This window comes from Adelges cooleyi, unplaced genomic scaffold (assembly GCF_023614345.1).
Source record: "Adelges cooleyi isolate 19-005CV unplaced genomic scaffold, UGA_ACOO_1.1 ACOO_flye_CR_arks_rails_tigmint_CR_PRNA_651, whole genome shotgun sequence".
In the NCBI taxonomy this organism is placed as follows: Eukaryota; Metazoa; Arthropoda; class Insecta; order Hemiptera; family Adelgidae; genus Adelges; species Adelges cooleyi.
The window spans coordinates 12,336,158-12,350,873 of NW_026096352.1; the positions used below are offsets into that span (position 1 = coordinate 12,336,158).

Here is a 14,716-nt window from a genome sequence, read left to right on the forward strand (position 1 = left end):
TCGGTTATGCTTAAGCCCTGCCCTGCACGCCGGCGATTTTCGCTTTCGGACAAGCGAACCGCAGTTAAAACCCGCAAAGTACACACCGATGGCGGATACTGGCTTGGTTGAGTGTACGCAAGATCATTTAGAATGTCATAAAAAATGTTATACTGCTTTCCAGGGCCGGATAAACGTTTAGTAGTTGTCTTAAAGCATATTATATGACATTATGGTAGGAAAGTTCACAATATTTTATGTAATTGACAATGCAATAACCTAAATGATGATGGTATTACTATATTATTTATATTGTGTGAATGCATTTATCCGTTGTAGTTGGAAAACCATCAAACAATTCTGGCTCAAACTTATTATACCACTATATACTTGTTTAATATTATGTAGACCGTTTATTAAGCTATCCAACATTGGTGTTCAATGCGGTGTTGTGTTCACGGTCGTCTTAAGTGCAGTAGCGTTTCATGGTCGACTTCCACGAGGTGGAGAAATATCGGATTTCCTTGGAAAACATTAATTGTCAAAACTTGGCAGCGGCTGTGTAGCCTGAAACCTGTCAACCGGGTGTTTTAACGGAATTATAAGTGCCAGGCGGATGAGATTGTAAAGTCGACAAGTCGGATTATTCATCGTGGCAGGCTAGGCGGCCACATAAATGTTAAGATGTCGCCACTCAGTTTTGGAGAAGTTATTTTTCCCTGAAAACATAGCAGTAGCAACAACAACAACAATAATAATAATATTATACTCGTTATTTTAAGAATATTTGATCTTTCAAGTGTGTGCATAATGATATGAAGGTTCTAAAACGGTTAAAGCTGTAGTTCTTAGTATTATATATTTAGTACTTAGTATTGTGTGTGTGTGTTGACGGGTTTGAAAGAATATTCATTGGTGGGGATCAGGGGGGGGTGGCTTGAAACACTAAAAACCTTAAGACTTATAATTAGTGCTTTTAAAAATACCTACATTTATTTTTTAGTGAGAGATTTGTTGAAATAGACCGCACTATAAGAGGTTAAAACCTAATTATTTTAAACAAGTATTGATATCGGTTTTTTCTAGAGAAATATATATATATATATATATATCAGTACTAACTTCCGTGTAAAACTGTAAGACTAATGTTTCCCCGTTTTTATATTGCGATTAACTTTCATGTCTCCTTCAACTGTTTTTTTGAGTGTCTTAAAAGATTTGCAGGTGCGGTGCAGAAAAACTGTGATTAAAATCACAAATACTTTAGAGAGAAATTCGTATTATTATCTTTTCTTTTACAGGACAGTGCTATCATATTTTCGACACAAGCCTTAGAATATTTGAAAAAAAAGCTTTTATATTTTACAAGGAGTTTTTCCCCATAACTGCTACAACACACAAACAGTACTCAATAGTTCTTAATGTCGTTACGCGTCGAGTGTTGTTTTCGAGGTGTAGTCTATATACCTACCGTCGTTTGCTCGACACAACGCCATTATACACATCCGATCGTAAAGATAATATATTATTATTGTGTATGGTTATAATACACGTTATAATACACCAGAGTATCTTTAACGCGTTCGGCTGTAGTACTTTATAGACCAGAACTATTATTTTCGAGATTGAATTTCAATATAACACACATAAATACATATTATTTATATATTATGTAATTACTGTGAGTGTATACAGTAGTTTAATTACTCAAAGTAGTAGGTTCGATATCGGATACAAATTTAAAATATATCCGTTATAATATTGTGTTGTTTTTCCAAAATAGTAGTACTTATTTATTGTTTTTTGAAAATATTAAAATAACACTTTCTAAAAATCACAAGCTTGATAATTATATTATACACGAATCGTTTTTAGAACAATCAACATAATATGTTTCCCCTTAAACATCAACTTATATTTAATTGAGATCTATTGATCAAGTATCTTAAACAACTCAAGTAAATATGAAAACCTATTATTCGTCCGAAATGTTTTCAATTTTCTTCTCGACCAGATTTATTTTGTTTGTTTTTTTTTATAGAAAAATCAATAAAAAGTCAAGTTTTTTTTTAATTGTCCAAAAATTACAAAGATATTTAATGTTAAAGTTTAATTACTTAATCATTTTTTTACCCGTTAAATATCTATGCTTTTAACGATATAATAAATAAACTTGCGACCATCTCGTTTATTAAATTTTACAAAAAAAAAATTGTAACTTTATTATTGTCACTTGATTATTGATACAAAATGTTTTATTGATAGTCTTGTTAAAATTAGTTCAAATAACATGTAAATCAGACGAGTTTTTCGTCGATAAATACGATTTTATTATTACAAAACGAACCGATTGCATTGTGACCGCAGTGAAGAATATTATGTTGGTTTATTTTGCGGTTGTCCCGCATGTGTGACGATGAAACTAGATTAGGTACACTTCTTTCCTTTTATTTTCGACCGGCACGTCTGTATGATTGATTTTGATTTGATTTTGTACTCGACCGAGCTTGCGATTGAATTCCGAAATAGTACACATCGGCCGTTGGGTCGTTGACGGTCAACATTATTATTATTAGTATCTTTTTTTTTTTTTTTATATATATATATATATATAAAAACGAATCAATTTAACAAGCCGGACCGACAGCTGCGTCCAATTTCGCCGTAAGATTATTATCGACGGTCTCTCCTCGATTTAAACAGGCAAACCTATTTCGAACCCCCTCAGAGGGGGCGGCGGTGGTAGCGACGAAGTCGGTATAGTTGTTTTGCAAGTGTAATAAAGCGACCCGAGTGCGAATCGATAAACCGCGATAGCGTTTACAATAATAGGTATATAAATTTGTCCGGAAACGTACATACACCTACATGTATACCTATATATACATATACTGTTCAGTTTTCATATATTCTGTAGCTCGTTAAATAGTCGCGACATAGTTTGTCTGGTTTATTTTTTAAAGAATAATTACAGTTATTGTCAAAGGGGTTCGTAATTTGTGGCAGTCCTTTTTTTTTCTTTATCCTTATAATATTATTAAGCCTGGCTTATTTATGTGGACCGACGGCCACATGAGGTGTAAAACGAACCCCGAACGGTTTAGGCAGTGTATAAAGTACGCCTAGGTCATGAACGAAAGCAGCCGACCGAAGGATTTTATCAAGTCCAAACATGATATAACGTCAAAGTTCATAACAAACCATACTACTTAATATGTTACGCCAAAATTGAATATTGAATTAATAATACAACTAAACTTCTGTATTTTATTGTACTAAAAAATCACTTTCAAGTTTCAACCTGTTTAATTGATATTTTTAATATCGAATGCAAGTACCGAACAAGCCAGTTTTTCAGGAATGCATAAAAACAGAAAAGGAGGATTGTGCATCGGTTAGGACTTACGCTCTAATAACCCAAGTAAACAATTATAAACGGAATTCTGTCGGCATGGCTTGTTGAACACGTTCGTCTAGTTCTGAGGCGATATTATGTATGTATACTGTTATAATTTATTTCAAAACTAAACACAACATAAACACGGAAATGCGCGTGGGGGTAGTTTTCCCCTCTTTTACCAACCCTCTCCCCTCCCCGGCGGACGCTCGTGCCTATGATGTATATTATTATTAGTACACATTGCGGCGGTTGTAAATAAACGTTGGTTTGGGCGGGTAAATATTTGCAATTCGTTATGTTATTATGTTCTATCGGTCGCGGTTGTTTGGCCAATTCAAATATCTAATTAATTATCGACGATCAATTTAACAAAAACGCTGCCGTAGGAAACACAATATAGGTAGAACAACACCACAGTACCTATCCTAACGTGTCATGTTCATGATAACAATTATTAAGAAAACCAATAACCGCAGACGAGTGACGATTATAATATTGTGATGTAAAAAAAAAAAGGGATGAAAACCCCAAAAAACGATAATACCGTAATGACAAAAACGCCCTGGAAGCGATCAACAATATTATAATAATATTATTGTATTATGGTAGACATAAAAACGCGCGATGACCACCTGAGTCCCCGGGACGATGACGTAACCGCGGTGACCCTTCTGCCTCGTTGGAGTGGGTATTATTTTTCTATTTACATGTATTACACACATAAAAGCTACTAACTGCTGTGCTGTAGAGCTGGTGTGCGCACGTTTTTGGGCGGACGCTCGTTTTGCGTGGATGATTAATGGAATTATCGCGGTGACAGCTGTCGACGGACACAGAGCACAAGTAGTAGAGGCATCAGCAGCAGCACACACGAACCCGTAGCTTAACGGGCACCGGTATACGAGACAGTCTGACGAATCGTGGACCCGTGCGGCGGGTGTTGGTTGTTATATTATTATAATAATAATATCATCAATAAATAATTGAGGAAAAGAAAAAGTCGGCGAAGGGATGTGTTATTAACGCGGGTAACGCGATTTCGCACGTTCAATTCCGACTCCGGAATAATATGATTTATTACCCTCGGTCGTTTCACCTCCCCCAAAGCTCCTTCACCCAGCCACCGGCGTATGGAATTTCTGGAAACTTTCACAACTCCATTATACAGGTACGCGTGCGAAACGAGACCATCTCCCTGGATGTTTTTTTCAGGATTTTTCTCAACCGAAAATGTAATAATACAACAACCCTTGTCGCTCCTACTACGTGGTAAGCGGCACGCAACAGCTCAGAACCGACCGCAGTGCCTCGATTGTTTCTGGTTTGAAGACGTTTTCTTATTTTAATGAGTATTCGTTAGTCCGGTCGAAGGGCGAATATGAAATTTATGATGTCGTCGATGGTGCTAAATTATATTTTGTCGCGATGGTGGTCGCCCAATTTCAACACGGCGCTGTCATCACGTGTGCATCGTTATTATACCCAGACCGTCGTAGATAAGAATATTATAATTAGGCCGAAGAAAAAAAAATGTGTGTGTAAAAAATTAATAATATATATGGGACGTCGGATACCGACGGTAACCGAGGCATTTATCAAAAGGAGCAAAAGGTATCCATGAGAAACAATCCAGTACCGAGGGGGTCTGAGCCACCCCTAGGTGGGTGGTAAGTTATGTGTTAGTAAGCGCTATTACGCTAATATTTCGCTCATTAAAAATTTGAAATCTGTTCCATAAAAACAATAATATTGAACTTAATCATATTTTGCAGCCGTTAGAGTTTTCAATTTCCACTACGGTGCGTATCTTAATCGATACGGTTAGGTTTCATACATATTGGCTATTGTTTACAGTTCTGAACATGGGTACAGCGGTTTCTTTATTTTAGATCATAGATTTTGATTGATTGTTGATCTTGAATCACGGATAAGAGCGCCAGTAGTTAATCGAAACGGATGTTTTTTTAGATTAACTTCGTTGCCGTGAAATGAGAGTGTTGTCGTTGGCCGTTGGGCGACACTATTATCTTCAATCGTGGCATCCACTCGAAAAATTACTTTTTTTCATTAAGTTCCAAAAGTCCGCTCAAAATAATAATCATAATTTAAATTTAATTAAAAGTAATATTTTTTAGCCGGGAGAGTATTTATACTTTATCTATTCAGATTGTCGTTTAGTCAGAAACTTTAAGAATTAACATTTTTTTTTTTTTTTTAGTTAAATTAAGTCTTAAAATACTTTTGTAATGAAATTTTTTTGGGACATTAATATAGACTTTTATGGACTATCCACTTAATTAAATAGGAGATAAATTTTGCCAAAATCTACTCAATACACTGTTGATGTTGTTAGTTATTAAGAAGGTCGCGTGACCAATTTCATTTTAAACGACGAGGAGAATTTAAAAAAAATCGAGGTTGAAATTAATTCTATTTGTACACCGGCAAAAATAAGTTAAAATTAGCACTTAATTGTATATAATTAAAAAGTATAATCGATTCATTAAAAGGTCCTTTGATATAAGCCTTTGACCGAATTGAAAAATCGTTACTTTCTTGCAACTTGCACCCACCCAAACAAGCTACCACCCAAAAACGGATTCTGCCTGTACCAGCTAAACCGTGTGGGTCCTGATAATAGTATATGTGTGTGTAAACATAGCTGTGTAGGTCTTTTGAATGGGGCGGACACCGGACGAAGGGTAGTTGTCGCGGGCTTACCCGAGCATTTGTTGACATTGTTGTCGGAGCCTCTCGGTGCGTTTTCGGGTAACCCACCAGTTTGAGGGAAAAGGGTGAATTGTTGCCCGTGCCCGGACAAGTGTATACCACCGTGGACTACCGTGTACCGTGTATAGCTTGTAATCCGACGCCTCCTCTCGTTACACCTAATATCATACACATAATCAAATAGCGGGCGGTTTTTCGGCAGCAGCAGCAGCAGCTGTTGTCCGACGACCTTTCAGCTATAATATATTTTATATAATATGCACTGCAGTTCCCCCTTCCCTCCTATCTTTGAACAATGTGTTTGTATTATTATACATAAATGTATATACCGACATCGCCGCCACACACGGTTGCAAAATAGTCGCGACAATGAGCACATCTGTTGTGTGTGTGTGTACACTCGGAACCCGCAATTGGCCCGTATTGTTTTTATTATTATTATCGTTATTATATTGTTATTGTGCGAGGTCGCTAAAAACCCATTGCCCGTGAAAATGAAGTGCTGATAATAATAATAATTGTATTCGGTCTAGCCTTTGCCTTTCCGCGACCGCACCACCCGCGAGTGCCGTCCGATTCTTTCCTAGCAACTTATACATATCAAAAAAAAAATAATAATATCACAGATTAGATTAAAGAAATTATCTGTGATATTATAGTCGGCAATCGTTTAAATCTTATGATTGATAAGAAGTTTGTACAATAATCATAGGCATAACTAGGGGGCTGCTAAGGGGAGTTTAGCACCCCTAGACTCAAAATTAGCATCCCCAATCCTTAAATGTACTCGAACAATTTTAACAACGTACATACTATGTTAAAAATGTTTATTTTAGAATATTTTTTTGTTGTATCTTATGGTTTGAAGATAAGAATTATGTTTAGTCAGGTATATATTATAATTTTAGTACCCCCCTAAAATGTAGGTCTAGTTGCAATAATGTTCTAAAATATCTGCACGATAATTAATACTAATTCATACGGCTACACTGAGTTCTTCTTTTTAAACATTTCCTTTGATTTCGGTTGAGTGAGCTGATCTGTGATAATATTATGATGGTAGTAATTAGACGGTTAGATACAAGGCAGCGCAGTCGTTCTGGGACAACGCATTGCGGTTGTCGAATGAGTATACTCCTCGAAGCCCGCTTTCGACTATACAAAACGTTTGCCATGTTTCGCGTAACATCCTAAACGCGTGTAACCGATATATTTAATTATTTGTAATAGCTTTTGTGTTTTTCCCTTTAATTGTGCGACCTACTTTAAACTATTATCAACGGGGGCCGATACGTTAATAGTAGCAGCTCTATTGTCCAACTATTATAATGATTTATATCATTGCTGCACTTTCGCAAGGTAAAATATACGTAAGGGATTTATATAATATGTACGCAGAGCTCAGGGTTTTCCCATTTTTCCGGGGCACGTCTCGTGTTCACTTGCGGTGTGCTGATCTTTATGGGATGTAGCGAATTCTTGTTTGAACAGTGGCCGGCGAGGAAGCATCGCACATAGCCGAAGGGATCCGGCTTATGTTATTACGCGGGCTCTATTAATTCCCCTTTATTTTCTCGGCGCTGGTCATTACAACAGACAACTGACGGGGGAAGAGTACCGCCGGGGGATAGATTGTACTTATATTCTCTCTTTCTTTTTTTTTTTCTATCCATCTACCATTATTATGCGCCACCAACAATGTGTGTGTGTGTGTGTGTGCACGCATGTAGGGGATGAAATCATCGGCAGTCCCATCTGTTGTGTACCCGACTTGTACTTGGCGCATAAATAGGAGTACTCTTTTTTAGATGCCGTCTCCTCCCCCGAACGTGTTAGGTTTATAAAGTTAAAATAAACGCACCGCCAAGGGCCTAGCGGAATAATTGCTTTAGGCCCAATAATGTATTATATTATACAAGGAGACGTCTTTAAGTGCTAGGTCGGCAAACAAACGTCATGTACGAATGTAGTCGCAATAATTGATGACTGCGATGGCTATATTTTATTATAATAATTATAATATATTAGCTGTATAATATTATGTTATTATACGAGAACAAAGCAAACGGCGAGTGCCCGCAATAATTATTAGAACAATCCAGTGTCTGAGAGCAATAAACTTAATGGTTAAGTAAACACAAAACGACTTTCGACTGATCGATGACGGAAAACCGGCGTCAGTGCAAACCAAACGTCGTTGTGGATCATCGTACCATAGTGTTTAATGTGTACAGAATATCATAGCAAACGACTCTCGAATCAGACGCCAATATTTGTTTATCAACCTAGAGCGGTACATTACAAGTAGGATATTGTTGAAACTAAAAAGAAAGAAAATCTCGCCGGGAAACTTATTACTTACATTGGTAGGTATATAAGATATAATTACTTTAGCCCTCGAGTCGTCGAACCTCTTCGGTGTAGGTTATTTTCACACTACGGTTCCGATGTTTGGCATTAAATATAATTATGAAACACTATCGATCTAACTCGACGCGGCAAATTCCAAGGTAATAATAGTTATCTCTGACTTATATCGCGCTCTAACATAAGATAAAAACAAAAATAATGTACCTGAAATCTCGAGCCTAATTGATCGAGAGATATTTCTCATTATCACATAACAGTACAATATCTACTTCTAAAATCCATACTAGCTATTATCTTTGGAAACCCCGCAGATTAATCGTCGCACTAACTGTATGTTTTTGTTTTATTAGTGCAATGTTGATTAGATCTATCTAGATGCTTAGATCGGTGACAAGATTATAACATTATCAGTTATCGCGAATAAAATTAATTATTTCTTCTTGCTCCTGTAACATCGTCCATCTTACACCCTTATCTCATACAATTACATTTGGCCATTCGACTCCACCGCAATATACTTGAATGTCCGTCGCAGTTTTTCCGTTCATCCCATCCAGATCCATATAATGTCTCCGTTCTTATACAAAACCCACAAGCATATTTATTTCAGTCTATCCCCCTGTGCCCAACCAAATTTTTTTTTCAAGAGGCTGAACGACAGTGGTTTGACTGTAGTGTTTATTTTTTTTTTAACTTTCCTCTCGTGTTTTACGTATAAAATAAAATAAAACATCAACAGTTGGTCGCGGCCAAAAAAACAATGGAAACAATTATTGTGTTACCAAGGATTCCCCGCGTCGCCATGTATAAATAATATGCCAACGGCGGAAAGTCAGATGTGTATATTATACAAAAAAAATATATATATATATACATTATTATATTTATACGTGTGTATGATGTATAAGTATAATTTTATTTTTTATATTTTTACAATCGTATTTTTCGTGTATTCCATCGCGCCGCATCGGCCAAAACGACCACCGCCACTATATATTATATTATTCACTGCGCTGGCATAAACTTTTTCAAAAAAAAAAATATATATATATATAAATGTATACATGATTGTATGTGTGTGTGTATAGTAATAAAATTGGCCGCCGCCGGTGCCGTTCATTACCCTATGCAAATTCGGCTGGCAGAGTCGAAACATAGAGCTGACACGAGGGTCCAAATAATATTTATAACGCGGAGAGAGGGATTCGTTTTTGTTATCTTCTCGCCAGTATTGAATTAATTAGGCATCTGCCCTGAAATATTATCATTAAATTACGGACGGACGGAAAAATGGCACTATGAGCGCCCGCAACGTCGTTTTACATTGTTGTAAAGATAAAATGTTGTTATTATAATATTATGCTGTATTGCTTTCAAAAATATAATTAATTCGACCACCGCCGCTCGCGTTCCAAACGACATGTGTGTAGGTATACATATAGTAGCTATTAGACAACTACAAAGGGCTCGCACACAAATTACACTACAACAGTGATCCGATCTCTAATAACAATGTATAATTATTATTATTATAAGCCGGACATATCCAAAGGGCTTGTGGTAAAATATCCGAACTTGTGTTTGCAATGTTGTTACAACTGAATTAATAAAGCTCGCGATCCACTAAGATATTGTGTTTATAATATAATAACTATACTATACTGTGGACGGGCTATATAAAGTTTTTGAGCAAAGTGATTATCGATACCGAAGGTAGGTGGAACGCAATAATCGGCGCAAACGGGTAATCGCGATTAGCAAATCATTTAGCAAGTAAACTTTTGACTTTCGGCTACCTAACCCCGTAGGTATGCGCTGTCTTGTGGCCCCCGTCGTCTCGGTAGTCAACATTGAAACTATAAAAAGCCAAATTCACAATATTTAAATTTAAAAAAATTCACGAATGTGTTTTCAATTTTTCACTCGGAAAATTGTCATTACTCTACCTTACACGTTTAACAGACAATCGTTGTATATAATAATAATAGAGTTATTGCTTATTATCGTCACGCGTGCGCCCCCCTGTGGACCGGAACCGGAAGAAACGCGCGGGGTGTCAGCTCTGGCGTGTAATCGACGGCACGTCGGAAGTGGTCGGTTAATTGAAATGTATTAACATGTCGGCGAAACCCAATATAATCCGGTGTTTACACGGTAGAAGGTCAAAATTGCCCTTTGTCGTCCGAAATGTCGTCGCAATAACCGTTACAATTTAATGTCGACTTTTGCAGTTGAAATCACGGCCAGACAATGACTCAGTAGCCAGTTTGTTAGTTTACACACATATGGGTCCGACTGGAACACTTACTGTAAAAACTATCTTGAGTCCAATCCAATCATTTTCGTCCGGAACAGCGATGAATCGTCACCCTTGCCCTGGTCTAAATAATGGAGCGTTACGAAAAAGCTAACGTGATTAGTCTAGTGATTGATTAGGGAAAACCAGCAGTTAAAGATGGCGATTAAGAGAAGACCTAATGTAGACAAAATAGAGACTAGGAGACTTTAGGATCTACTTTTGGGTGGTTTCGTTTGTTCACCATTTTGACGATCGCGTCATTGCAGTTTGTTTCGGATTAGATTAGACTTAATATTTCAATAATTGTTGTTGTATTCGAGGCAGTCACTGTAATGTTATATATTCTCCATGGCTTCCGGTACGTCGACGGTCAGCGATAAAAACGATTTTTGGTTACAACAAGTGCTGTAGGGGAAACCGGAGAGGAGAAAAACCATTAACTTTGCAGTGCAGCGTTTATATAGACTTCCGCGGTGTGTATTAAGAATGTTTGTGTGTGTGTGTGTTTGTATATATATATATATATATATATATATATAGTATCGATATATATATATTGTATCGATATATGTACATGAGGAGGGTGGGAACACTGTATTTGTTGTGTATGAAAGAGAAACGGAGATGCTATTTCGATAAACTATCGTCCGCCAAGGGTTGTTTGGGAAGGAAATGCTCGGTCCGAAGGGTGAATAAAAGAAAATTGATGAGTCGGACCAGACTTGACCAATATCCCATACTGACCAGATTGCACAAACTACAATTTCAGAAAAATTAATGAAATATATTTTCTATCGCGTCGCAATTCGATTTACAGTATATAATACGAACGTATTGTACACCATAATATCCTATTACAGACTCGTCGATCCAATTTATCCATAGCAATGATTATATTTTATTTTGATACTTGCAAAAATATATATATTATATTAGTTGACTCAAAGTATACACCGAAAATAAAATATACAAACATTAATATATCCATTTGATTTTTCTCAGTTAATTTTCAGTTTTGTTTAAATTTACAATGATGGATTTAAGATGGATTCTGTATTAAGTGTATTTAAATATTTTGTCACTTAACTGCGTTGGTTATAATGAAATTAATTATTATCATAAAAATAATTGATTACACGAAAAATAATTACCAATGTTTATTGAACATTTTATAACATTTTAATACAATTTAAAATTAATACTAAATTCAGATTCCATGTTCCAGGATTACAAATAGAGCTTTATTATAGTCGTTGTGAGTGGGTGAGTTAGAAAGTACTTAAAGAGAGAATGGCTCTAGAATGCTTGGAAGTGTATGTGTATTTTGCGTTTGACCTTATTTCACAAATGGGTTGTTAGACAAGAGGTGTCAAAACGAGCGACGCGTTTCTTCTGGCGGTGGAAACGGCGTGTTCCCATCGTGTGTGTGTGTTGATATAGCGAAATGTAGCGAAAATAATGACTTTAATGCGTTGATATTATGACGGGTTCAGAAAGGCGGCGCACAAGTGGAACGCACATTTATAATAATAACAATATTAATAGTATTAACCGACGAGGGGGTTTGTTCAGACGAGTCCATTACGGTTCTGGTATCCGGCGGCGGGGGACGATGGATTTGTCAGACAATTAGCACTTAGAGGTATGTACAATAATATATATACACACAGCTATATTATAATATAATACACACAAACACCAGCCACGCCATGGTGATGTTATGCGCGCCGGGCGGAGGATATCGTTTTTCGCCGCGTCTAGAGCGATAAATTATATCGTTTCCGTTTTGGAAATTAGTAAAAACACTTTAAACGGTAACACCACTCGAAATCCAAAAACGACAACAACGATGGGGGGGGGGTGTCGAGGTCAATCAATATGACGCTGCGGCAGGCGTGAGATGATGTGTGTAGTACACACACTCACACACACTGCATTTGTTGCCACTAAAAACACCCTCTAAATTATCTAACGTAAACGAGTGTACTAGTGTGTGTGTGTTTGTGCAAGAGCAGTTAATTCGTTTTTCGGGTCTGCTAAACTCCTACATCTGTTCTATCTGGTCGGGGAACGTATCCCGTGAACCGCGACGGGTTTAATAGTAGGCGTGATTTCAACAATATTGTCGTCCGGGGTCAGAATCAATGTGGCAAACGCACCAAAGGTCCAACGAATCGTTTTGATTGCTCGCCAAAACAAAGTTTCCATTTCAGTCGTTGCACGGCGAGAGTGCACTTCACCCACGAAACACACAATTATTGATACACATGTGCCATGTATCAGTTAAAACAAGTCAGGACTTCCAGACACGCCGTTAGAACTCTTCAAGTAAAACACACCTGAACGCATGAATCTTAATTGATCTGATAACAACTCCTTACAGAAGTGCCGTTTATTAAGAAAGTTATGGGAAAATCCTACTGGATATGACCAGGTTTTGTGACCGTCACAGTCTAGTTGTCCGTTAGCGAGGCGAGTTCGGGTTGAAAACAATAACAACCATTGTTGTGTAAAAGTATTAACTTGGCGTTATAAAGTAAGGAGGTGGAGAGATTTCGACAGACGCCGGCCGTTTAGTTCTGGCCAAATAGATTGGCGCGATAACAGCGGTTTGCTGAGAAATATTTTGCCTATTGACGTTTTGTGTGAACCGTACAACCATATTATAATAATAACAGTAACAGTAATAGGAATAATTAATCACCGGGTCAGAGACCCGTCGCCTTTTGGGCCGGACCAGATTGCCCGTTCATGTGGCGCTCGTATAGAAACCAGAACACGGGTCGGTGGTCAACATGGTGTGCTGACATTATATGCACAGTTATGTTTTATTGCTGCGGGTATCTGGCTTCAGATAAGCTGCGGACACATTAGCGGTTTTCAAAAAACATACACCCCAAATGCCAGACCGCATCCAGCAACGATTACACTCGGATCACAGACGTGGCGACGACGCTTTGCTTTATTTCCTCGTCCATTTCTATTACACTATCCGGCGACGACCTTTTGCTAATGGCAGAGTGTTTGCTAATTATTGTTTATGATCACATTACACTGCCTGCAGTCGTCTTCGCCGCGGCCGACTGTTGCTATATTTTGCTATTACCGTGGCTTCGATGTTTATTTTGAATTTCATTTTTCATCTCACCCGTCAGTCGTGGCACGTGGGTCGTATAGGTCGGACGTGATTGATGCACGATCCGTAAGTAGTGCACCAACACCGTCGCTATAGAGCGTTTTTATATTCACCGGCGTTATGGCGAATGAATAAAAAGCGTACCGACATGATACTTGTGTGCAATGACTCGAGACTTGAAAAATTATACCAAAAACGTATTCGGAAAAATAATATAGTAAAAAAAAATGTATACATAACATAACACACATATTCGATGCAAACGTGTTGAAAAATAAATTAAATGTTAAAAGAAAAACTCGTTTTCAATTATAATAGTACATTCATTTAGATTAATAATTATGTACAGATCACACGTGAGTAGAAATGAGACGTCTAGTTCCAAACCCAGCTAAAAGATATCTTGAAATCTTTTTATTTTATATAAGTGGCCACACTGTACTATGCATGTTATGTAAAACTATTGTTGTAAATATGAAAAAAAAGATTATAACTAACTCAAACTGTGTTGGAAAAATCTTAGTTGGTTTTAAAATCGTCCATCTGTAAAAACGATTTGTTTTTTGTGAAAACTTCGAAACATTGCTTTAAGTTGGTTTTGAAATTAGACGCCTCAAATACTAAATAATCTAAGAACCTATCCGCAATTATTCGTAACTCGGTCTTGTGATTCAATATTTAATTTAATTGCTTTATATGAACAACTGTAGCGTCTAACTTTAGTGTTTTTAAATATTATCAACTGCTAAAAATCCATCAAAAACATTCACTTCTCAAATGTAATTTGTCCCATTACATAATA

The 14,716-nt window shown here is 37.0% G+C and overlaps 1 protein-coding gene across 2 annotated transcripts in view; it reads left to right on the forward strand.

Moving 5' to 3' along the window:
- LOC126844413 (transcription factor collier) overlaps window positions 1–14,716 on the forward strand; it is a 51,285-nt gene that overhangs the window by 17,361 nt on the left and 19,208 nt on the right. The gene's annotated exons all lie outside the window — the stretch shown is intronic.